We start from the raw sequence: 27,088 nt of genomic DNA on the forward strand, positions 1-27,088 counted from the left end.
CTGAGAAATCACAGAAAGTTTTTCTGCATTTCCCCCAGCCCTTGAATTTAGATGCAGCAACGCCTCTCTACTTGTTCCATTTTCAGATCTGAGTGTGTGTGGAAGCCATCCTTCAACTACCTTATTGGGAACACAGAGTTTCTGCTTGAAGGGAGCTATGCTACTTAAATATGAAATGGTAGGCACTCGCTCCAACTCAGTTTTACAGTGCAAATGGCCTTTCCTTGCAAACTGGATCTAGGAAACAGGCTGAGAAATCACAGTTAAGTGTTTCTGTATGTCCCCCAGCCTTGATGATAGATGCAGCAACACCTTTCTACTTTTTCCATTCCTAATCTTAATGTGTCTGGAAGTATTCCTTTGCCTACCTACTTGAGAACACAGAGTTTCTGCTTGAAGGGAACTATGTTTCTTACATATCTGTGGGGAGACCCTTGCTCCAACTCGGTTTTCCAACTCAAACAACTTCTCCTTGCATACCGGCTCTGGAAACATGCTGAGAAATCACAGTAAGTGTTTCTAGATGTCCCCCAGTCCTTGATACTAAATGCAGCAGTGCCACTCTACTTGTTCCATCCTCGGATCTGAATGCATGTGGAAGCCATCCATCACCTATCTTGTTGGGAATGCATACTTCTGCTTAAAGGTAACTACGCTACTTACATATATTTGGGGAGGTACTAGCTACAACACGGTTTTCCAGAGCAAGTGACCTTTCCTTGTAAATCGGCTTTAGGAAAAATGCTGAGAAATCACAATTAGTGTGTCTTGATATCCTCCAGCCCTGATGCTAGATGCAGCAACAACTCTCTACTTGTTCCGTTCTCAAATCTGAATATGTGTGGAAGCTGTCCTTCACCTACCTTGTTGGGAACACAGAGTTTCAGCTTGAAGGGTACTACGCTACTTACATATCTATGAGGAGGCACTTGCTCCAGCTAATTTTTCCAGCTCAGAGAAACTTTTCTTGCAAAGCTGCTCTAGGAAACATGCTGAGATATCACAGTAAGTGTTTCTAGATGTCCCACAGCCCTTGATGCTAGAAGCAGCAGCCTCTCTCTAATTTTTCCATTCTCAGATCTGAATGCATGTGGAAGCTGTCGTTCAACTATCTTGTTGGGAACACAGAGTTTCTGCTTAAATGTAACTATGATGCTTACATATCTATGGGGAGGTACTAGTTCCAACTCGGTTTTCCAGTGCCTTTCCTTGCAAACCGGCTCTAGGAAACATGCTGAGAAATCACACTGTTTCTTGATGTCCCCTAGCCCTTGATGCTAGATGCAGCATCGCCTCTCTACTTGTTACATTCTCAGGTCTGAATGTGTTTGGAAGCCATTCTTCACTTAACTTGTTGTGGACACAGGGTTTCTGCTTGAAGGGAACTACACTACTTACATATGAATGTGGAGGCACTCATCAAAACTCAGTTAACCAGGGAAAACGGCCTTTCCTTGCAAATCAACTCTAGGAAACATGCAGAGAAATCACAGTAAGTATTTCTACATGTCCCCCAGCCTTGATGATAGATGCAGCAATGCATTTCTACTTTTTCCATTCCTAATCTGAATGTGTCTGGAAACATTCCTTCTCCTACCTAGTTGAGAACACAGAGTTTCTGCATGAGGGGAACTTCACTACTTACATATCTATGGGGAGGCACACGCTCCAACTCGTTAATCCAGTGCAAACGGCATTTCCTTGCAATCCGCCTTAAGGAAACATGCTGAGAAATCACAGAAAGTGTTTCTTGATGTCCACCAGCCCTTTATTTTAGATGCAGCCATTCCTCCCTACTGTATCATTCTCAGATCTGACTGTGTATGGAAGCCGTCCTTCACTTACCTTCTTGGGAACACAGAGTTTCGGCTTGAGGGAAACACTGTTACATCCATATCTATGTTGAGGCACTCACTCCAACACAGTTTTCCAGTGCTAACGGCCTTTCATTGCAAACCGGCTCTAGAAAAAATGCTGAGAAATCAGACTAACTGTTTCTAGATATCTCCCAACCCTTGATATTATATGCAGCAAATGCTCTCTACTTCTTCCATTCTGAGATATGAATGTGTGTGGAAGCCTTCCTTTACATAACTTGTTTGGGACAGAGATTCTGCTTGAAGAGAACTATGCTACTTACATGGGGAGGCACTCACTCCAACTCAGTTTTCCTACGCAAATGGCCTTTACTTGAAAACCGGATCTTGGAACATGCTGAGAAATCACAGTATATGTTTCTACATGTCCCCCAACCCTTGATGCTAGATGCAACAATACCTCTCTACTTGTTCCATTCTCAGATCTGAATGTGTGTATTAGCTGTCCTTCCCCTACCTTGTTGGGAACACATAGTTTCTACTGGAGGGAAACTACACTACTTATATATCTATGAGGAGGCACTCGCTCCAACACGGTTTTCCAGTACAAACTGCCTTTCTATGCAAACCAGCTCTAGGAAACATGCTGAGAAATCACAGTAAGTGTTTTCATATATCCCCGATCACTTGATGCTAGAAGTAACAACACCTCTCTACTTGATCTATTTTCAGATATAAATGTCTGTGGAAGCCGTCTTTCAACTACCTTGTTAGGAACACAGTGTTTCTGCTTGAGGGTAACTACGCTACTTACATATGAATGGGGAGGCTCTCGCTCCAACTCTGTTTCTCAGCGCAAACGGCATTTCCTTGCAAAGTGGCTCTAGGAAACATGCTGAGAAATCACACTAAATATTTTTAAATATCCCCCAGCCCTTCATACTAGATGCAGCAACACCTCTCTACTTGTTCCACTCTCATGTCTCAATGAGTGTGGAAGCCGTTCTTCACCTACCTTATTGGGAACACAGAATTTCTGCTTGAGTGGAACTTCGCTACTTACATATCTATGGGGAGGTACTCTCTCAAACTCAGTTTTCCAGCATAAACGTCTTTTCCTTGCAAACTGGCTCTAGGGAACATGCTGAGATATCACAGTAACTGTTGCCAGTTATCTCCCAGCCCTTGATGCTAGATGCAGGAAAGCCTGAATACTTGTTCCATTCTCAGATCTGAATGTGTGTGGAAGCCCTCCTACACCGAGCTTGTTGGCAACACAGAGTTTCTGCATGAGGGGAACTATGCTACTTACATATCTATGGGGTGACTCTCGCTCCAACTCGGTTTTCCAGTGCAAACAGCCTTCCCTTGCAAACTGGCTCTAAGAAACATGCTGATATTTTGCAGTAAGTGCTTCTAGATTTCCCCCAGCCCTTGATGCTAGATGCAGCAATGCCTCTCTACTTGTTCCATTCTAAGATCTAATTCTGTTTGGAAACCATCCTTCACCTACCTGGTTGTGAGAACAGTTTCTGCTTGAGAGGAACAGTTCTACTCACATATCTATGAGGAGGCATTCTCTCCAACTCGGTTTTCCAGCGCAAAAGGCCTCTCCTTGCAAACCGGCACTAGAAAACATGCTGAGAAATCACAGTAAATGTATGTACATATTCCCCAGCACTTGATGTCAGATGAACAATGCCTCTCTACTTGTTCCATTCTCAGATCTGAATGTGTGTGGAATCCTTCCTTCATCTACCTTGTTTGGAACACAGAGTATCTGCTTGAGTGGAACTATGTTACTTACATACCTATGGTGAGATTCTCCCTCCAATAAGGTTTTCCAGCACACACTGCCTTTCCTTGCAAACCAGCTCTAGAAAACATGCTGAAAAATCACAGTAAGAGCTTCTAGATATCTCCCAGCCCTTGATGTGAGATGCAGCAAAACCAATCTACTTGTTCCATTCTCAGATCTGAATGGGTAGTACTAGAAATACTTACTCTGATATATCAGTATGTTTCCTACTCCCAGTTTCCAAGTTCGTGTTGTTTTCACTGTAAAACCAAGTTGGAGCTAGTGCCTCCCCATAGATATGTATGTAGCATAGTTTCCCTCTCAAAGAAACTCTGTGTTCCCAACAAGCTAGGTGATGGTGGCTTCCACACACATTCAGTTCTCAGAATTAAGCATGTGGAGAAGCATTCTTTCATCTAGCATAAAGGGAATGGGTAGTACTAGAAACACTTACTCTGATTTCTCAATATGTTTCCTAGTTCTGGTTTCCAAGTTCATGCTGTTTTCACTGTAAAACCAAGTTGGAGCTAGTGCCTCCCCATAGTTATTGAAATAGTGTAGTTCCCCTAGGACAAAAACTCTGCATTCCCAACAAGCTAGGGAAAAGACAGCTTCCACACATATTCAGATTTCAGAACTGAACATTGTGGAGAGGCTTTCATTCATCCAGCATAAGGGGCAGGGGTACATCTATAAACATTTACTCAGATTTCTCAGCATGTTTCCTAGAGCCGGTTTACAAGGAAAGGTGATTTGCACTGCAAAACCAAGTTGGAGCGAGTGCCTTCCCATAGATAAGTAAGTAGCTTAGTTCCCCTAGGACAGAAACTCTGTGTTCTTAACAACCTAGGGAAAGGATGTCTTCCTCACACATTCAGATCTCTGAAGTGAGCAAGTGGAGAGGCGTTCATACATCCAGCATAAACGGCAAGGGGACATCTAGAAACATTTACTCTGAGTTCTCAGCATGCTTCCTACAGCCAGCTGCACGTTAAAGGATGTTTACACTGGAAAACTGAGTACAATCAAGTGTCTTCCCTTATATATATAGCTAGGGCAGAGACCCTAACACAGAAATTCTGTTCTAAATAAGGTAGGTGAAGGCGGCTTCCACAAACATTTGTTTCCCAGAATGGAACTTGTAGAGCACTGTTCTTTCAGCTAACCTAAAGAACGAGGTTACATCTAGAAGCACTTACCTTGAGTTTTCATAATGTTTACTAGACTCGATTGCACAGTAAAGGCTGTTTTCACTGTAAAACCTTGTTGGAGCGAGTGCCTCCCCTTATATATATAGGTAGTGCAGTGCTCGTTAAACAGAAACTCTGTTTTGCCAACAAGTTAGGTCATGGAAGGCTTCCACATTCTTTCGGTTCCCATAAATGAACATGTGAAGCAGCATTCAGTTAGGTAACCTAAACAACAAGGGAACATCTGAAAGCACTTACTCTGTTTTCTAGCATCGTTCTTACAGCCAGTTGCTTGGTAAAGGCTGTTTGCACTGAAAAGCAGAGTACGAGTGAGTGCCTCCCCTTATATATTGAGGTAGGGAAGTACCCTTAACACAGAAACCCTGTGTTCCCAACAAGGTAGGTGAAGGGTGGCTTCCACACACATTCGATTCCCAGAATGGACCATGTGGAGCAGCATTCTTTCAGCTAACCTAAAAAGCAACGGTATATCTAGAAGCACTTACCCTGATTTCTGAGCATGTTTCCTAGATCTGATTGTATGATAAGGCAGTTTGTGCTGGAAAACCGAGTTGGAGCTAGTGTCTCCACTTATATACATAGGTAGTGCAGTGCTCGTTACACAGAAACTATTTCATCCTAACAATGTAGTTGAAGGAAGGCTTCCATGCAATTTTGGTTCCCAGGATAGAACATGCGGAGAAGCGTTCACTCTGTTAACCTAAGGAGCAAGGGTTGATCTAGAAGTACTTACCCTGAGTTTTCAGCAAGTTTCCTAAACCGGGTTGCATGTTAAAGGCTGTTTGCACTGGAAAACCAAGTTGGAGCGAGTGCCTGCCCTTCTATATATAGGTAGGGCAGTGCCCTTAACACAGAAACTCTGTGTTCCCAACAAGGTAGGTGAAGGACGTCTTCCGCACACATTCGTGTCCTGTAATGGAACATGTGTAGAAGCTTTCATTCAGCTAACCTACAGAACAAAGTACATGTAGTAACACTTACTCTGATTTCTCAGCATGTGTCCTAGAGCTGATTGCACCATAAAGGCATTTTGAGCTGGAAAACCGAGTTATAGCAAATGCATCCCTTTACATATATAGGTAAAGCAGTGTCCCTAACACAGAAACTCTGTGTTCCCAACAAGGTAAGTAAAGGATGGCTTCTACACACATTCAGTTTCCAGAATGGAACAGGTGTAGAAGCGATCACTCATCTAACCTAAAAAGCAAGTGTACAACTAGTTACACTTACCCTGGTTTCTTAGCATGTTTCCTAGATCAGTTGCATGATAAAGGCAGCTTGCGCTCAAAAACTGTGTTGGAGCAACTGCCTCCCCTTATATATATAGGTAGTTTAGTGACCCCAAAACAGAAACTCTGTGTTCCCAACAAGGTAGGCAAAGGAGAGCTTCCACACACATTCCATTCCCATAATGGAACATGTGGAGGAGTGTTCCTTTATCTAACCTAAAGAGCAAGGCTACATCTCAAGCACTTACCATGATTTCTCAGCATGTTTCCTAGAGTAGGTTTAAAGCTAAAAGCATTTTTCGCTCAAAAACCTAATTAGAGCTTGTTCCTCCAGTTATATATATAGGTTGGGCTGTGCCCCTAACAACAAAACTCTGTTTCCAACAGGCTTGGTGAAGGATGGCTTCCACACACATTCAGTTTTCTCTCCTCCTCACTCTTCTGCTAAGGGAACCATGCAGGTTGTGTATTCTGGAAGCCAAGGAAATATTTTTCATTTAGGGTCAGCCTCGGAGAAAACTGAGACCTGCTCCTACTTCTTTTCCCTGCTAGATTTCCTCTTGGTGCATTTCCAGATCCTCATGAGTGAGTTTCTTTAACCAAGTAATTGCTTCAAAGAAAATGAGCAGGTTTCCATAGGGCCATTACTTCTTTTATATTCTTGCTTTTTAAAACCTCTCTTCCATCTCTTTATCTCCAAGTGTCTTATTTCTATGTCCTTTGGTTGGGGCTGAAAGCTAATCAGCATTAGTGTAGAAATTGTTGCTTGATATTACTGATCTATTTTCTTTCCATGGATATTTGAATTATCATTGGATTTTAGGGAAGATAGTTTCTTTAAAAAAATTCTTGGAAGCATCTTGTGGGGGATTCTGATTCTCTTGGTCTAGAATAATAATGCTTAATTTCTGAATAAGTGATAATTTCATAGAGCTTAAAATTCCAAAGGTTTGAGTGTCACCACTTTCCCAAAGCCTTTCAAACTTTTCCATGAGGGCACTCAGAACTGCGTGTGTGTGTGTGTGTGTGTGTGTCCTTCAGGTGTTAGTTTAGCCTGAACAGAGCAAAGGCAAGTACTCCTCATTTTACACAAAAAAAAGACGACTTTCACAATTTTATACCTTTTAAAAATATATGAACTGTAATGCTGTAGAATTTTACAAGAGGCAGTGACCTTCAAGACTGTCAGTAATGGAGGTAGAACAGTTGGAGGGACAGCAGGTGCTTGTGCTCAGTGGCTGAAGCCACACAGCATCCATGGCCACCTCTGGTTACTCTTATAGAGTTGGTGCTGTCTGCAGGCTTTCAGGACTGTGCCCCCCACACACAAACCAAATATATATATTAGGAAAAGTGGTGAGCCTCAGTATGAGAAACAATAAAGAATTAGTAGAGGAAATTGAGTGTATTGCTTTTAATAAGAAAAATTAGCATCCAGGTATTTTAGTTTCAGCTCCTAATAGACTGATGTGATAACATTGACAGGGATGTGTAAACACTTGCAAGATCATGGGGCAGGACCGGAGACACTGAAGCAGCAATCACCACACACAAACTTCACTGCTGTCCTTGACAGCCTTATAGAATTACTTGATTAAAAAAAGGCCATAGATGTTGAATATCATCATTTTGAGAAAGCAGTTCTTTTGAAATCTTATATACTAATTTAACTGAACTGGATAAAGAAATGGTAAATGTGTAATAAAGTATCCAAAGAGGTAATGATTACTGAAAACATCAAAAATTGAAGAGGACCACAGGATAATGTGCATATATATTTTAATTATCTGGAAGAATCAGCTCAGCAGTGTATTCAAGACATCAAGTGATGATGTCATGAGTGTGTCCTTGGATAGCTTTTTGTGAATGTTAGAGTGAAGTCAGGATCAAGCACACAAGTTTAGTTTAAAAGCAAAAGGGGAAACAGACTTCTTTTCAAAAAGCTATTCTGTCTGGGGAGAAATCATTGAATCCATCGGTCAAGGGCAGGAGAAAAAACCTAGTGACCACGTGACTGTTTCAGGAGCTGGTAGTTAAATGATAGTTGACAATTGTGTAAATTAGATATGATCTTGATGGTCAACTGACCCAAAGATTTTTAGTCCATTTGCCAAAAATATATCAAGGAATAAATACTCTTCTATGTTTTGTCAGCTCTGTTATCTCCCCATCAAGCCTGCATTGTGATTGGGAAACTAAGAATTTCTACTGCAGGGAGGGGGATTTTCAAAAAATGAGTGTCCCCCAACCAAGAAAATAAAGAAAAAGTAGACGTACACTGTAGAGACAAAGGGAGATCCGTTGAGCCAGATGACACTTGCTTTACTGTCAATTATTAGGAGGCACAGCTTTTTGATGAGTTGGGTACCATGTTGCTGCCTTTCTCAAGGTATTGCCCAAGGCTCATGAGAAGGGATGAAGTGGGGCCAAGGAACTAGCCTCTGAATGCCCTTTAGCATGGATGTTGTCTCTATTTTCCACTTTTAAGCTTTAGCTTAGACAAGTTGCAGTGTCTTATCAAGTGATTTACAGACAGTAAGTGCGTCTTTAAGCACATGGCTCTTTTCTCCTCACGACACCAGAGAACCTCTACATTGGAGCACCCTGAGATGTCATCGGTGGTCATTTTTCATGTTAGGAATCAGTAAGGATGCTATGTCCACGTGGATGAGGAAGGTAAGATTTCAGTCTCTAAAGTGGTAATGATGGGTTGACCTTTTCACTTAAAGAGTCTCACATCAACAAATGCGTGTCTGCTCTGGACCAAGAAGAAACAAGTGTTTGAAAAAGAATAGCTTGAAAGGTCAATGGGACATGTCAGGCATCTTCTTCATGTCTTCAAGTTTGGATATCAAACATGGGTTTCCTATCCTGAGTGATACTGACAATTTGTCATGCTCTGTGCCTCATGTATACCAAAGGCTTTCCTAAATAAAATATCTAGAAATGGTATCATTATTGATATCTGTTAAACAGGTGGAGATGAAGGAATTAAAATTAGTCCCTAATGTGAATTGATTTTTTAAAGACATCAATTTTATAGAAACTTTTGAATAATTAAAGTGACAGAAAATTGCAAAGCACCTTCTCCTTCTGATAGGAAAGTGTTCTGTTTTCTTTTTTTTATGAACGTAACATAGAATCAGTACTAATATTGTTTGTATTGTACTTAGAGTTTACAGAGTGATTCACAGATATTCTCATATTTCATCTTTGCAATGACCTCTGGAAGATAAGATTTCCTAGTTATGCTTTTTAATGTCTATTTCTGAACTCTGTCTAAAAGCATATTGATTGAGCTCCATTTCCTCAATTTAGAAGTCTGGACTGATTGTGTCAGAGCATTCCAGGAGGCAGAGGAAAGGAAGAGACAGGGGTTCTACATGATGGAAGCTGCTCCAGAAATGATTTGACTAGCAGTCTTACACACCTTTCCCAAGGCTGGAAACAAAACACAACCCAAGACAAGGAAAACAGGGAGCCCATGTGACTTCAGCCTTGGCACGTAGAGTCATGGCTGTCCTCCTGTGCCTTGGATGCCTTGGAGAGGAGGATGTTTTGGGTCTCTGTTCTTCAACCTCACTTTTGCTTTTTCACCACAGTGTCTTGTTTTACTGATATGCTGAAACTTGATTTACATTTCATAGCATTAAAACAAAAATCAAGATCTCTTTATCATTTATTAACTATTTGGTAAATAGTTTTGGCGAATCTTTAACTTTATTATTAGGACTTACCATGGCAATGTACAACCCCTAGTTCCCCAGATAACAGCAGTGGCTTAAAGATGCCTAAAGTGTATTTCCCTCTTACATAAAGAAGTCAAGAAATCGGTACCACAGGGCTGGTTTGCATGATGGCCCCAGGGTCAGAGAACTAGATGCCTGTTATCTTCAGCCCATCAACCTGATGGCCCAATGTGGCTGTCTGAAGGTCAACCATCATGTCCACATTCCTGGCAGCAGAGAGGAGGGAAGAAAGGTGCTTCATTTCCCTTTTGGGATGGTTCTGTGAAGTCCCAGATAGCTTTCCTGCTTTTATCTTGCTTTAGTCAGAGGGCCGAGAGACAGATTGCTATGAGATAAGCTCAGCTCAGGACCAGCCATCTCCCTCGAGGGGAGGGGAGGGAGGGGGCGGGGAGGCAGCACTCATCCTGCACGTGGTGTAAGGCACCACGATGAGCCGCCGGGGGCCTCCGCAGTCCGTCCGTTGCTTCGAGCTGCACTGAGCGGCTGGTAACGGTTGCGATTTTCACGTAGAGGTGCGTGTATGCTGGAACAACTGCTCGGTTCATTTAAACTAGTGGCTACCAGAGCACGTTGGAGAACACATTTGTTCTCACCTTCTAGCCAGTGACCCTCCAGCCAGGTTTCTGTCCTGCTGTTCATTTCCACGTTATTTTCCAAGACTTCCGGAAGAAATGTAAGCAGCCTGATGTTCAAATAATTTTCTGTGTGATTCCCCCCTTGTTCTTTGAAGGAACTACAAATTGCCTAGAGAAGAGTGGACAAAATACCAACCCCTCATTTCTTTAAAGGTCTGCAATTTGGTGTTAAAAAAGAGAAGAAAATTCCAGAAACACCCTTAAGAAACTTATTATTTCTTTCTAATGTGATTTGGAACAGCAAAGGACAACATATTTTATAGCACAACTTTTAAGACAACTGAATTGGCAGTAAGTTCACATAATGAAACTTCCAACAAGTCTTTATATTTCTCCTGGAAATTCCTTGGTTCTTGGTGTATATTTTTAATAATTAATATCAGCTTTCTAGTCTTTCTCTTCCTGTAGTTGTAGAGTTAATGTGAAAATAGCTCGTTGTGTCACTGAGAAAGCCTCCTGGTCAGACTTCTATTTAAACAGCTCGTGTGGGTTTCGGTGGCAGGTGTGCTAAATAGTAGTTTTCAGGCACTTGAGGGATGTCCATCACACCAGCACTGCGGGAGCCTATTTCTCACCCGCGACCAGGTGAGACCCTCCTTTCCTCCGCTGCCTCAACCAGGCCCCCGCATTCTGGTTCTTTCTCACGACCCATTTTCATCAGGTTCAGCCCTGCACCAGCAGAGCAAGTCTTAGTTTCTCAAAGACCAGGATCTTAGTTCTAGGTTTTCTGTTAAAGGACAGTGTATAAAATTAGGCAAATTGATATGTCTTTTGAGGCCTCAGGATCTCTGCATTTAAAACAAGAACTTGAGTTACAATACTATTCTCTTCCACTTTTGAAATTCTAAAGCTCCACACAATAGCTTTTTTTTTAGCTAAAGATTTTTCTAGAATATATTTTCCTAAGATTCACAAATATCTATTAATTTATATTTAAAGATGCTATATTTAAGAAATGTAATAATTATTTACTTTTAAAAAGGAATTTAAGTCAAGAAATGTTTCATACTGAATGTTTACTATGAGTTCAAGTGTGTAAGCTTAATTTTTGTGGTACTGTCGATAAACCACACAATGTGAGAGTTGTGGGTTAAGTTTTATCTGGGGCAAAATGAGGACCAGAGTCCAGAAGACAGCATCACAGAGAGCTCGGAGGAACTGCTCTGAAGAGGAGGGGGAGCTCAGCATTATATATGATTTCAGTGAAGGGGGATGTGTGGTCCAGTACACGTTTAGGCAGAGGCTGCTGCTAGTGGAGGAGCAGGTGTCTCTGTTAATGATTTTAGTGCTTTTCTAGATAAGAGGAGATGCAAGAATTTGGGCTCATAAAATTTCCTGAAAATGTCTATCTGAAGGCTTTTCCGCCCATTTTCCCAGAGCACAGAGCACCCCATTCCTGATCTCTACCCTGAACTAGTTTCAGAGGGTGTTGAAGGTCAGCAGCTGCAGTGGCTCATGACTTAATCAAATCAGAGGCAGATGACAAGTACCAATTTTTAGTTGACAATATGTATATATTGTAGGAAAAAATGTTACTTTCCAACCCTACCAGTGTTCTAGTTTTAGTTAGAGATCAACTGATAACTGTGTTAGATGACTTAGGTCAGACGAGGGGGTGAAGGGGTCGTCTTGTGAGCCAGCCAGTGTTCTGTCAGCTTCCTTGATCACATTCAATTTTCTTTCTCCTCAAACAACATGCATCTTATTTGATGAAGTTTGGATCCTGTCCTGAGCACATAGGGTCTGGAGGTGGCCCTGTTCCTGTGGTCTTTGTTTATTCTGTAAATTATGGTGTGAATCATTATGTGCCCAAGCTTCAACATAATTTCAAGCTTAAAGGATTTAAATATGGGAGATGCATGCCAAGTTCTGGGAATAGATTTTCAGGATAACAGCCAGGATTGGTAAAAAGTAGGGAGAATGGAAACAGCCTTTAAAAAAGAAATGTTATTTTACAATTTCTGGCAGATAAATTAAAGTGCTTGTTGGGATTCTATCAGGAATGTTTGCTTGGGAGACTTACCTCCCATTTTCATGAAATAAAATAATTTTATTATTTGGTTAGTGCCTACTGTCTGGCAAATAAGTAGCCCCTTTGCATATAGTTTTATTATTTAATCGTTACAAAGATTCCCAGGAGAACACACGTGTCACAGGTGAGGGAACCAAGATCATCCAGGGTAAGTGGCAGGAAGGCAGATGGGCTGGAGGGCTTACCCTCCTTCAGGATGAGACAGAGACATCAGGGTTTATTGACAACCGTGTTGCTGAAGTGGTTTATTTAATACTTTGCTTCCTTGATTAAGTGGATCTCTTGAAATTGTTTATGTCTGGCTTATCTTCCTCCCTCTCCTCTTCCTCAAGACTTCTCCTCGTAAGTAGTATGAATTCAGCTTGAACTGATTTAGGAAAATCAGAAAATAAAAAATTAGCCCACATAAATGTCTGGTTAGTCCTTGTAATTCAGTGCTTCCTAAAACTCTTAGAAACACAAGGAAGGTGTGTTACCTCAGGGACTGAGTGCATTTGAAGAGTGAGAAATGTGAGTGTCATCTGGTAAAGGCACAGGCTGTATAGACAGAGATGCGGGTTTGGATCCTGGCTCCACCAAGTACTTGAAACATGACCACCCAGAACATCAGTTTCTACATGTGTTAAATGGGCTGATGGAGCTCATCTCCAAGTGGTCTCATTTGATTTAAGAAAAATAGCATGCCTTAAGTATTTTAAAAATAAGGAATGAAGATTTACTGATTATTGCTTGGTGTATTGTTATGGGTCATTTATTTTAAAAAAAAAGCAGGAGTTCTCTAAATAGAATTTATTCAGTGTGCCTAGAATATGATTCAGTTAAAAATGATTTTCCTTTAAACTCTTTTCAGAAATTTTCTGTGATATTTTTATTGAATATTAGTTGAAGTTTTCTGAGGAGGTGTTACATTTTGAAAAGTTTATTCTAGTAACAATTGATACATTAAATAAATGATTCATATCCCTGGAAAGCATAAAGCTCTGGCTTTTTTTTAATATATATAATTTTAGGGGTTAGTTCTATGGCGTTTTATTGGGTAGAAGTATTTCCCATTTCCATTTTACAGGCAGAGGAGAAGAGTCATACAATACTCGTTATACAAGAGCAGCAGAGGCTGATTAATTTGGGCAGAGGAGGAAAAGGTTGTGACAAAATCCTTGATTCTCAAACTGGACAAATTCTGCGGTGCTGTGCAGCTGAAACGGTTTTGATTTTGCTTCTGGGTTGTCCTAGGGTTCGGCGCATGTGACTAGAAAGTTCTCTCGGGCAAAGATGCTAATTTAAGAAGGTTGTCATTCTAAATGCTCCTAAGAGGACTAAACAAATTCCACAGCAAATAAATGAACATGTTTGAAAGGTTTTCCACCCTCATGTAATTTCCAGAAAACAGAAAAGAATCACTTCCTAAACCAAACACACAGTTATATTAATGAGCCTGGCTTACATGACTGGACAGCACGGAGAGAGCCTCATTTATTGGCGTGGATTCTGCTGCAGGAACCACACTTGAAATTCTAATTAGAATTTATTTCCAGCGAGTGCTGCTCACACGTTTTTCTCCCCAAAGTAAGGAAGCACCATCCCTGCCTGGCCATTAGTGTGCAGAGTCCCACGGCTCACACACTCCGCTGCTCATCAGGAGGTTGATGGAGCCTGTTTGCTTAGAAACACTTAGCTATACTCGCAGTGGAGATCATCAGTCTCTTCTGTGTGTTCACCTCTACGTGCAGGGGAGAAAATCGAGTTTTGCTGCTGACAAATGCTAATTGACCCCCAGTTGTTTCAGACGGACTGTGATGTTGAAAACTGGAGTCCCTTTCATTTTTATATTTTGGATGCAGACAAACTGCATGGTGACACCCCCACTGTAAGTACACCCACCAGAGAGGGGGTCGGAATTTGGATCTGTGTGTTTTAGTATTCACATCCTGGCACTGGTCAGCTTACAGTGTTCTCGCTGGGTTTGGGAGACTTTCTGTAGCGATTTGTTTGGTTTCCAATAAATTTGCACATCCATCTCCTTCAGTCAAGTTCTGGTGAGTTCAGTTGGGAGGGGCATGTGAAATTGGGGCGGGCAGAGAGGTGCAATGAAAACTAGCCACTATCTGGTTACCTCTCATTATTTTATGGGCCAAAAATGCTTGTCTTGTTTTCTTTTCTCCTCCATCCACCCCTTCAGGACAGGGAGTCGCTTTCAAGAATTTCTTCACTAAAATGTAAAGTAATGATGAAGGCAGTGTGTTTCTGTGGTTAATTTCATTTGACTTGGGTTCATTTTTTAAGATTTTCTGGTGAGGTTCTTATGAGCTCTTAAAAGCTGGAAGAGCAGCACATCCAAGGAGAGAAAGCCAGAGAAACGAGTCAGTGGCCCCTGTGAGGTCTGGGGGTCGAGGGCAGGAGGTGAGGCAGAGGCAGCACCGTGGCCTCCCCTGCAGCCCTGTGGCCAACGTGCGCATGTAAAGCCAGCATCTCTTGTCACCATGTGTTCTACCAGGACTCCCACTAAAAGAAAGCGTGGAGATTTGGGGAGACCTTACCTTTTACCCTCTTGTCAAACATCTTTAATGCTGACTGTATTTATTCAAGATGACACAGAGATCACCTGCAGAGCTTGAGGGAGCAGTGCTTGCTTCCCATCTTGCCCGCCTCGGGCTCACTCATTAGACACCTGATTCTTACAGGCACTACAGTGCCCATTGGGGGAAGATCTGCTCCTCTGGTTGGGGGGAGCTCTGCTCCTGGGAGTTCCTGCTCCTGTAGGCAGAGCTCTTCTCCTCAGGGAGCTGGACACGGGAGTGCTCACATTGGAGCCGGTCACACCAGCACTGATCCCACTCCAAGTGGTAAGCCCTTTGTGTAAGTAGTAGAGGTGGGATCCAGAGTCTTCCTGTGTCTATGGCATTCTCCAGTAAAGCCAATTTGGAGGAAAGAAAGAAAATACCTACTGTTCCATGATTGTGTCCTAAGGGTTTAAAGCTCACTGGGGAGCACACGTGAGATCTCATCCAATAAATACTCTGGGGTCTTGACTCTGACTTGTCATGAATTTGGCATTCTCATAATGTTTTTTCTCTTAAAATACGTCTAAGCAATTGTTTTTGCGTGATGGCTATGTGTGCGTATGGGTCTTAAAGAAACTGTTGTGGATGGAAGTGTGGGCATCAGTGGTACCAGAAGGGCTGGTGGCCCTGGGGGCTGTCCAAGCTCCACACCATTTGTTACCAGCCGTCTTTCAGATTGCATCTTATTCCAGAGCTTATCGGGGCTCCCATCTCTCAATATGTATCTTGAGAGAATATTTGTTCAGAGGGAAGGGGATGGGGTGCTTCCAAGTCTGGGTTCTGGGGTTCCCTGCCTAAAGGTGGTACTGGCACAAATCCTTTTTTCGTGGAGTAATGAAGTCCCCCAGCCTCATGGCTAATTGGGCCTCCCTTTCCTTCTTCATGTGAGGAGACTGAGGGCTTCAGTAAGGCCCCAAAACCTGTTTTTGGTGAGCTTTCAGCCCTATCACACCACCTGAGTTGTCCCGTTTCAGTCACATACTTTGATTTTTGCACGTAGGTGTGAATCCTGGACAGTGCCTGGGACTTCCAGGTTTCTCCTACAGTAGGGACACTGAAGAAGGTTCACACCATAAGGTGTGTTCGGGGGCATTGAGGACAAGTAGGGACTCACAGACAGATATCTTGATGGGTGGCAATCAGGCCCGAGTCTTGGAAGAACAGAGATTCCGTTACTGTTGTAACAGTGAACTTGAGGGAGGAATTTGGGAATATCTGATGCAATTGAGATTAAAAATATTATATGGTTTTTATTGTTAGCAGTAGTGGTTTTTAACCCTTAGATCCAGTCCCCCCTTTTTATAATAAATATTTTGTAACCTTTCTTTTTTGGTGCCCAAAAGTGAACATCATAGGAAATGTAACCTAACTATAAATATGACAAACAAATAGACAGGTAGATGGAAATATGTAGTACCTAAATTCTTATATAATGGGATATTTTATATTCTATGCTAATTAGTGACCTCTCAGGACAAAAGGCACATACAAAGGAAGTCACTTCTAATAAACTATTTTTCCAAGCCTTACCTAACTGGGAAACAAGTGGCTTCACAATGTTAGAGCACCTCCCAAGTCCCCGGGGAAAACTCCTTGTCAGAGTTACACTTGCTGATGGTGTCCTGTGCCAAGTGCAAGCAAATGTGGTTTGGAAGCTGCCCAGAGGCCGACTCCGGGGATTCCTTCTCTGTCGCAGCTGTGAGGGAGCCTTGCCTTTCCTGACTGCAACCACAGAGGCGATTTTAAATCTCTGAAAACAGCCATACCAGTGTATATCATAACCCCCACAAGATATGTTGAATAAAGTAGAAAACTTTAAGATAGGATATAAAATAAACCATGATTTAAAAAATTCTAGTGCCCTAATAACTGCTACATTACACTGGCTGCATTATTAGGTTAGACAACTTCATTACCACTTTTCATACCACATATCGTAGTTAGATTTTATTTACATTTTTTCCCTAAAAAAAAAAAATTCATATGATGCGTTCTTGTGTCAGAGGTGACGAGCAGAGAGCAAGTGTAAAACCGGGAATCATGATGCTCATCAGTCTAATGTCAGCTCCGTCACCGCACAGATCATCTTAACTCATTTTACTGCACTTTTTGGAATTATCTTCTCACTTGGAAAAACCCCTGTGTCAGTTAGATTTGTTAGTAAAACAATTCTTTTTCTTACCTAGAGCATCAGTGATGTTTTCAAGATGATAAAAAAAACTTGCCCATGGCATTTAAAAAGTTGCTTGTTCTTGTAATTCATGGCTCACGGTCTCGTATTTGTCACAACTGGAGAACTGTGTTTTCTGTGTGCAAATTCTCATTGCTTTGGTGATGCAGGGACACATGTCCTTACTGGATGGACTACGATAGTAGTTGTTTGCATTCTCTCCCTAAATCTGGAGTCCTGTGTTATGTTTCCTGTTAACTTAAAAAATATGAATATTGTTATTTACCTAAATAGCTAACATCGCACCAGTGATGCATATCAAATTGGTCCAACTAGGAATTCCAATATTAAATGAGACAGTAATTTCACAACCCACTATTCCCAAAATTTGGATTGATGGTTCAATTATACCAGGGACATTAGCTGTTTTAATTGAATCAATCATTGGTATCTTCAATAAAAGTTTCCATTCCATCTGCTCTTTTGGTTTATTGTTCTTCAGTGTTTCATTTGCTTTCTTTCCCAAATATATATGATTTTGGCTTTTGTCATTGAAAATCATTGCTGGTTTTGCTACCTCATGCTGGAGAGGAAGCCTTGTGACTGTTCTATAGTCACTGAGTTCATAGTTGTATGAGTGCTTAATGCCACCTTGCAAGGGTGTGGAGACCTAATGAAGTGTGTACATAAAAGGCTTAGTCTACACTAAGTGCAGGGTTAGTGTTAGCAGCTCATGTCATCAGTATCATAATTAATCCTTTACAATCATCCTCTATTAATCAGTGTTATCCTTCTAATGTCTCCAGGAGAGGAAATGTAGTATTCTCAATGCAAATCTTTGCCAAACTTTTAGTCAATTCAACACCTTTAAAGCTCTGCTGTCAATAGGATTGTGTGCCTGCTATCCCTACTTTTGCTTCTCCTGACCCAGGATGCGGTCTCCACGGCTGATGATCCACGAGACACTGGATTCTTGGTCCCATGGCTCTGTGTGTTCTGGGACATCTGGGGACTTCAGCATTGTTTTAGGGGCTTTGGGTCCCACCTCTTCATAGCATTGCTGAGATGAGATCTGTGGGTTTGCCCTGATTCTTGAGTGTATGGTGCATTTTTTCTAGAACCAACACAAGCCAGCGTGGCAGCACTGCTTTGACCACGTGCTGGGACAGCGTGTGCTTGTCAGTTCTTGGGTTTAAAATTTTCTGTTCTAATTTCTAAAATGGGGTATATTGACAGATACACTCTATGTAAACAGAAGCTCTGTGGGGTTTTCAGCAACTTCTAAGAGCATAAATATTCCTGAAGCAGCTAACCTTCCTCCCAACAAGTGAGGAGCAAGCCGGCAAGTCCTGGGTGCCTGTGGCGGCCAAGCTCTGCAGCCCAGGCTACTCACTGAGGCGCAAGGAGAAAAACTTAAAAACCTGCCTCCATGTTATCTTTCACAGAATCTCAGAACTGAATGTTTTAATATTTAAAGAGGGTTTTTTTTAATAAATTATTTTTTTTCCTTTTTCAGTATTATTAGGTAGAATTATTACAGCTCAACTCCACATACACATATAGCATGTAAATACATGTACAGAGTACACTGCAATTTTTTAGTTTACATATATGTACTAATTATTGTTTCTAATAACAGATTATAGCTTTAGATTTTTAAACTTACAGTTACCAGAGGAATAAAGCCAACTACAAAAGAATAATAAACAGAATATGGTAATCCAATCACAAAGGACAGTCAGATGTGCTTACACATATTCAAGAAATCAAAATAATAATTAGTTCATTGGTGGTCTTATTATTATTGCTATTAATTTTAGATTCCTCATAAATGAAGTCATATAGCATTTTTCTTTCTCTTTCCACCCCACTTCACGTAGAATGACAGTCTTCAGGTCCATCCATGTTGCTGCTAATGGCATCTTTTATGGCTGAGTAGTATTCCATTGTAGATATGTATCACCTCGTCTTTATCCAGTCATGTGCTGATGGACATTTGTGTTGTTTCCATGTTTCTTGTTCTATGTCCCTTCTGGCAACAATTACTGATTTTAAATATTTTCCACCTTAAAATCCTTCCTGAAGGAGATGTGGTAACAGGAGTCAAAAACAGTTACAGCACAGGGTTGTGTGTGATGGGCCCTGGGGGCTTGGTAGGAAGGTTGGCGGAAAGGATTTCCAAATCTGATCAAACGAATCCTCCTATTGTAGCCTTGCTGACCGCCTCTCTCACTGCCTGCCCTACAAGTCTGACCAGTCCCTTCTGTGAATCCCACTGTATTGTGCACAAATTTTGTCCAATTGGTGTCATCCCGCAGGGACCTTAGGTGAGGCACCTAAGCTCCTGTGTTGGTTTCTTCCATCAGCCCTTAACTTCCTTGGTGGCCAGGACTGTCTCATTGCCCCAAGGATCCCTAATGCCTAGTGAGAAGCCTGATACAGCTGGTACTTAACGAGCACATGGGTCAAATGGAAAAACCTGATCAAAGGAAAGACCCTCATTTTTCAGACATGCCTACTTGAGTACATAGGGTAAAATGACATGTCTTCTGGGATTTGCTGTCAAATACTTCAACAAAGGACAAGGCAAAGAACAAAGGTCTGAGTAAAGGAAATATGGAAAAGTTTGTGAATTCCTTAATCTGGGTGACGGGCTTATTGTACTATACTTATTTTTTAACATTTTTTATTGATTTATAATCATTTTACAATGTTGTGTCAAATTCCAGTGTTCAGCACAATTTTTCAGTCATTCATGGACATATACACACTCATTGTTACATTTTTTTCTTTGTGATTTATCATAACATTTTGTGTATATTTCCCTGTGCTATACAGTGTAATCTTGTTTATCTATTCTACAATTTTGAAATCCCAGTCTATCCCTTCCCACCCTCTACCCACCTGGTAACCACAAGTCTGTATTCTCTGTCCATGAGTCTTTAGATTCCACATAGGAGCGATCTCATATGGTATTTTTCTTTCTCTTTCTGGCTTACTTCACTTAGAATGACATTCTCTAGGAGCATCCATGTTGCTGCAAATGGTGTTATGTTGTCGGTTTTTATGGCTGAGTAGTATTCCATTGTATAAATATACCACTTCACCTTTATCCATCACCTACTGATGGACATTTAGGCTGTTTCCATGTTTTGGCTATTGTAAATAGTGCTGCTTTGAACATTGGAGTGCAGGTGTCATCCTGAAGTAGATTTCCTTCTGGATACAAGCCCAGGAGTGGGATTCCTGGGTCATATGGCAAGTCTATTCCTAGTCTTTTGAGGAATCTCCACACTGTTTTCCATAGTGGCTGCACCAAACTACATTCCCACCAGCAGTGTAGGAGGGTTCCCCTTTCTCCACAGCCTCTCCAGCATTTGTCATTTTTGGATTTTTGAATGACGGCCATTCTGACTGGTGTGAGGTGATACCTCATTGTATTTTTGATTTGCATGTCTCTGATAATTAGTGATATTGAGCATTTGTACTACACTTATTTATGTATACTTAAGTTATTTTATAATTTTACTAACATTAGCTGAATAGCAAGTATTAATACATATTAATTAAAACCCTTAGAGCTGACCAAACTTACCCCACATAAAATCCTTAATGTCCTAGTAGTCTGCCTTATAAAAATCTTTTCCCACAAAGACAGGGAAAAAGGGAAAGACAGATCCCTGCAAGTGTTTCCACGTTGTCAAAAGACCAAAGGCAGACACAAAATAAGAGATTCTAAAAAAGATAAAGAGGCTGAAATAAATGTCCTGAAAACGTAGCTAAGAATTCTAAATGGCCCAACTTAACTAACGTCAGCACTGCCGCATCAAGAATGGGGCAAATAGCACCTAGTGGATTTTTTTTAAATAAATAAATAATGATCCAGTTCCTACCACAGGCAATTATGATAAGACTGAGTATATGTTCTAACACCAAATAGTGTACAAATTATAATTTCTACTTGATTCAAACTGCTTCTTCTATAAAACCTGAATCTTTTTATTCTTAAGGCAGATTTGTGGCATATGACCTAGTGATAAAATTTTCAACCCGCTTGTATTCAAAAAGTTCACCAATGTGAGAGTTTATTACATCAACTATTGCTTTTTGGGAAACCCATGTACCTTGTCACTCTCTTTCATAAGATTTCCTGTGGAAAATTCAATCCCTCATTCAGGAAAAGGCTGAGCAAACTGTCTGATGGAAAACCTTCATACACTGCAACACAAGAAAATGAAAATGACTGTGAGCAGCCCGTGAAGCCGGCAGACACACAAAGCGCATGGCTGTGTTCCCGCCTCGACTTTCTGTAACCAGCAGGGAAAAGGTGCATCTGAAGAAACAGATATAAACACTTTTCAGATCCTGAGAACACAATTTCCCTTTCAGGGTTTAGTGGGCTTCCATTTAATTCTATGAGAAGTGTTTAAAACAACAGAACAACAGCTGAGATAGGGTTTAAAGTAACTTTTATGTCTTAGTGAAAATAAAGCCAGCTGATAGTTATCATTTTTAGATTATTTGATCTCACTCTCCTACTTCACCTCCACAACCTCCTCCACAAAATGATGGTGAACAACCCCTCCTGGGTCAGAAGGCTAAGTAGAAAGTACCAATCACATGGAGGTGTGCTTTGTTGTTTTATTTTCCAAAAGAAACATGTTTCATTCATGTGATTTAATAATTAAGATCAAGAAACAAACTCTACTCAATGAATGGTAGCCAACACATGTCATCATAGCTGCTCATCAGGTTTGGTCCCAAGTTACAAACATTTACATGCACATCTGCCATGTGCTGTCATGGGACATGGTGAGTGGGGACAGGGTCTCTGCTCTCACAGGACACACAGCCTGGTGGGGGAGGCGGTGTTCAATCATTACCGTTTCTTTTAATGTACTTACAAATTATGGGAAATGCTATTTAAAAAGAACAAAATGAGTCAATGAAAGTGAAAAATACAAGGACTGTATTTAGGCTGAGGGAAGACAGGGAACATCTTTGAAGAGCTGACACTCCACTGAGACCCAAAGGACAACTCCGGTGCTGCAGGTGAAGTGCAGGGACACACTGATAAAGGGCTGATATCCAGAATATACCCAAATCTCTTTAAACTCAACAAGAAGAATGAATAACCTGACTAAAAAATGAGCAAAATGCCTGAACACACACCTCATCATAGAAGAAACCTAGATGCCAAAGAAGTCTATGGAAACATGCCCCACAGCATCTGTCATCGAGGGGCTGCAGACTGAAACAGCGAGGTACCACTGCACACCTGTCAGAACTGCCAAAACGCAGAACACTGACAGCACCGAAAGCTGGTGAGGATGTGGAGCGACAGGAATTCTCATGCATTGCTGGTGGGAATGTAAAATGGCCCAGATACTTTGGAAGACGGTCTGGCAATTTTTTACAAAACTAAACGTACTCCTACCATATGATCTGGCAACTGTGCCCCTTGGTGTTTACTCGACAAAATGGAAACTTATGTCCACACACAAATCTGCATACAGATGTTAATAGCAGCTTTATTCATAATCACCAGAGCTCAGAAGCAACTAAGCTGTTTTCAGTAGGTGGATGGATAAATAAACTGTGGTCCAGCCAGAAAATGGACTATTATTTGGTGTTAAAATGGAATGAGTTATCAAGACATGGAAAGGCATGGAGGAACCTTAAATGCATATTATTAAGTGAAAGAAGCCAATCTGGGAAGGTTCTGCAACTGTCTGATTCCAACTGTATGGTGTTCTGGGAAAGGCAAAACCACAGAGACTAAAAGATCAGTGGCTGTCAGAGGCTAGAGGGGAAGGAGCAATGAATGAGGTGCACCATGGAGCATTTTTAGGGTCACTAAGACAGACTACTCTATATGAGGCTGTGACGGTGCATACATGTCATTGTACATCTGTCCAAACCCACAGAGTGCACACCACCAAGTGTAAAACCTAGTGTCAAGTATGGGCTCTGGGTGATGATGACGTGTCAGTGTAGGTTCACCCATTGTCGCAAATGCACGCTCTGGTGCAGGCGTCAATAGTGAGGAGGCTGTGGGGACAAACTGCAGTTCATACACCCAATCCAGCCCCAGGCACCGCTGTGAATAAAGCTCTGTGGGTGTGTGGATTGCTCGGCCGCTCTGGCGTCTGAACAGCAGAGCTGAGCAGCTGCACCAGAGATCAGGAGGCTTGCAGACTCTGAAATACTTACTTCCAAGCCCTTGACAGAGAAAATTCTGCTCAGCCCTGTTCTACACGAATCAGAATTCACCCTGATGAGACAGGACAGCAGGGCCCAAACCAGGCATGGTTAATGTGACTGAAGCAATGTTTTAGTTCCAACACCTTTGCTGAAGTCCTGCAGGTCCAGTGACAGAATGTAGCCAGGAAGCGTCTGCAGGAGGAGTCAGTAGCAGGTCTTCCCGCCAGGCTCTGGGATGCCGGGGGCCGTGCGCTGCACGGGGGCCACCCGCCTGAAGAAGGCGGACTTGCAGTGGAAGCCGATCAACTCATAGAGCTCGGAGAGGATGCTGCACTGCTGAATTCGCTCCTCGGAACGCTGAAGCACAGGGAGAAAAGCAACAAGCATCTGAACGAAACATGTAAGTGAACAAAGACCCGGAATAAAAGTTTTCCCTTAAAACAGAGACCCAATGACACAGGAAGGAAGAGGAAGGCTGACTTCGTGCACTGACGGGACCAGATGCAGAAACGCAGGGAAGCAGCGCTGTGCAGATGCTCCAGACCCCCTCCGGACCCCACCTCTCCGCGTTCAGCCTGTCCTTTTACTAGAAAGGCCTGTATTCCCTGAAACAGAGGAATCTGATAACCACACATGAGAAACAGAGAAGGGAAAGAGGAAAAGGAAGGGAAAGTAAAGGAACAACAGTTCATCTAGACCCTAGGGTTTGGACGGGACTTTCACCAAACACACAACTTCTCAAAGCACAGAGCATACAGTGAGAGGCTGACAGAGTGACTGCGACTTCTGCTCCTTAAGCAGCAGCTACCTGCCAGCACACGCTGCACCCCTTACTGAATCATTACAATCATCTCAGAAACAATTATTACCCCGGCTCACAGGCAAGGACATCTGAAACTCAGGGAGGAATTATTATCATCCTGGAAAACGTCCCCTGGCCCAGAAGTGTCAGAGCCTCCAGTAGAACCTGGACTAAAGTGCTCTGGTTCACCACAGGCCCTGAGGCTCAGGCTGAGGCCATGTCAGGTCTGCACGGGCCCAGAGCATGAGTCTGTGCGACAGGGAATGCTCCCACTTGAAGTGCCAGGCCAAGACACTCAAGAACCTATGAAATGGAACCAAATCCCCAAACTAATTTCCAACCGACTGCCCTGTCCGGGAGGACTGCTCGGCACATCTGCGCTGTCACCTGTGCACAGGCTGAGCAAGGGGCCCAGAGAGTGGCATGACGTCCCAGTGGAAGTGGCTTGGAGACCACTTCATCACAGGAGAGACTCTCCCGGATTCCAACGTTAACTCTCCATTCCATTTCCAACTGGAAAGTAAGTTTAGACTTGTTTTCCTCTCCTAGAAACTAAGAGAGTGGTAACATCAGCAGGAAACTCAAGACAGAGGAAGTGTCCTGGCCATCTAGAAGGATAGTCCGGGGAGGGAACAGAGACAGGGATCAGAAAGACCCGATTTCCAGTCCAAAGTCTGCACGTCACTCGATTTGACAGTTACCGTATTAATACAGGTGATAAAATCTAATTATGATTCTTGGGAAAACTAAATGAAATAACGTATGCCACTAGCATAGGTCTAAAATCCTCCATGAGTATTCCAGAAATGGACGTGATCGTGGTTAGTTACTGTCTGCCAAGTCTTGGGTGCTAAGCCCACATCAGCCAGCCAGAGATGTGCCAGAGAATGCCTCACCAGCCAGCAGCCTTCTCCAACTTGGAAACTCATAGTATCTGAAGAACAGGCAGTGGTGGATGCTTTGGGACACTCTGGAGGTAGCACTCCAGTGATGACATTAAAAAGCTGTGGAGAATTTAGAGGACCATGCAGTTCAAATACAGAATACACATTCCATGTCTACCCACATTGATCTCTAGCTATGATGATTCAGAGAGGAAATACATATTCAAACTTACAACAATTTCCCACATAAGTGCATCAAAACTATTTGGAAAGAATGTAACTTTCTTTAGATCACAAAGCGGGGATTACAAGGTTTGTTCTAAGAGCCCTACTTGTAAAACATCTGCTAACATAACTGGGTCCACTATCAGTCATCAACATTCGAAGAGAAGGATGGAAAAGAACAAAGCCAAGCTAATATACTCCAGTCTTTTGTTGGGTTACGATGTCACAGAGGAGATGGACAAGTCATCAAGGAGCCACTCTGCCGTGATCACGGAGCCGGGGAACGGGATGGGCGGCAAGATGTATGACGCAGCTGCAGCTGTGCCCACGCTTCTAGGCAGGTACCCAAAGTCACCTCGACAAGGTGTCAAACGCTTGTGCCCACGTCATCATCACCTGACATGTATTAAAGAGAAATGAAAACCTATAAACGGCCAATACCCTTGGTGGGTACACTGTCCAAAGAGAAATGTCACAGTTTGACAACTGACCATCTCAGTTCCCTGGGATTCATTCTTGGAGAACCTTAAAAACCACTCCTCTGTCCTCAAGAAGTGCTGCCTACTTGCCCTATATTTGGCTCAGGGATACAGCACGTTCACGTGGTCTTTAATGTCTGCACAGCTTTGACTGTCTTTCTCCAGTTTCACTTGTCCATTCTGAAGAGGCCTGACTTAAGTCCATCCTCTGTAAGATCAATTTCCTCCAGTGACAACTCATCAAGCCTGCAATTAAAAGCCAACTGAACAGGACTGTCCTCAGCTAAAAAGTTCACCCACCCTTCACTGCTTTCTTAATCTCCTCTCCTGGCTAATTGCAACAGACTAACACCTCCCTCCACCCAGCTCCCCAACTATGACAAACAGAAAGTAAGGTCCATCAAAGAGGAGACAACTCCATAGTCACCTCTGAATTCCTAGCATATAGTAATGACAATAAATAGAACTGTGATTATGGCTTCTTTCCTTTAAAACCTTTCTGGTTATTTAAATGAGACCTTGGAAGAGAGGTGTTTGGGGTCCAGTATCTTGATCCAGAAGACTCTGGAGGCCTTTTTAGGAATGGCTGCTCACTGATTCATTCAAAACACAACTTCTCATTCCAGGAGGAGCTGTGCTTTTCTGCCAGGAGTTTGTGGTCACTCTCATGCCAGAACAGCTTTAAACTAAATCCTTACTTTGGATTTGTTTTTTCCACCCTTCTAACAAAATTGAATTTCCTTACTTTCTTCCCTTGAGAAATGTTTTGTTTTGTTTTTTCTAGTTCACCCTTAAGTAAACCAGGATTCTCAGGATGGGCTTGGACTTACATATGATCAGCCATCCAACTCCCAGCCATCCAACACCTGCCCTACTGTCAGGGCAACTGAAACTCAGTTCAGGAGTCAACTGGCACCCCAGGGATTCTAAGGCTTGCTTATCTCCCAGAATCCTTGCTTTCTGGTTTGTCTTGACTTCTGAGGATTTCCCCTCACTTTCTTGACAATTAGCAGTGCAACTTGAAAGACAAGGAAGGAAGGATTTATTTCTTAATCAGCATTTTAAGGAACTTGTGTAATGAAGATTTTCACGACTTTCTAGAACCCTCCATTGTTGAGACAGAAAACACACTAGATATTTTCTAAATTTAGGTATCATGTGCATTTTTTTCTTTTCTTTTGTTTTCTTAACTGCTAACAGACGTATTTTAATTAAAAAAATAAGGCCCCAAATAGGATAGAGCCTTGAAGGAGCATACAAAATTAAAGGGCAAAGACAGAAAAATGATAAAT

General features: G+C 42.1%; 1 pseudogene; it reads right to left on the reverse strand.

Annotated features, from left to right (window-relative positions):
* Positions 1 to 18,901: 18,901 nt before the first annotated feature.
* Positions 18,902 to 27,088, reverse strand: part of LOC102525361 (trafficking protein particle complex subunit 9-like) — a 73,425-nt pseudogene continuing 65,238 nt past the window's right edge.

This window comes from Vicugna pacos, chromosome X, assembly GCF_048564905.1.
Source record: "Vicugna pacos chromosome X, VicPac4, whole genome shotgun sequence".
Classification (NCBI taxonomy): Eukaryota; Metazoa; Chordata; class Mammalia; order Artiodactyla; family Camelidae; genus Vicugna; species Vicugna pacos.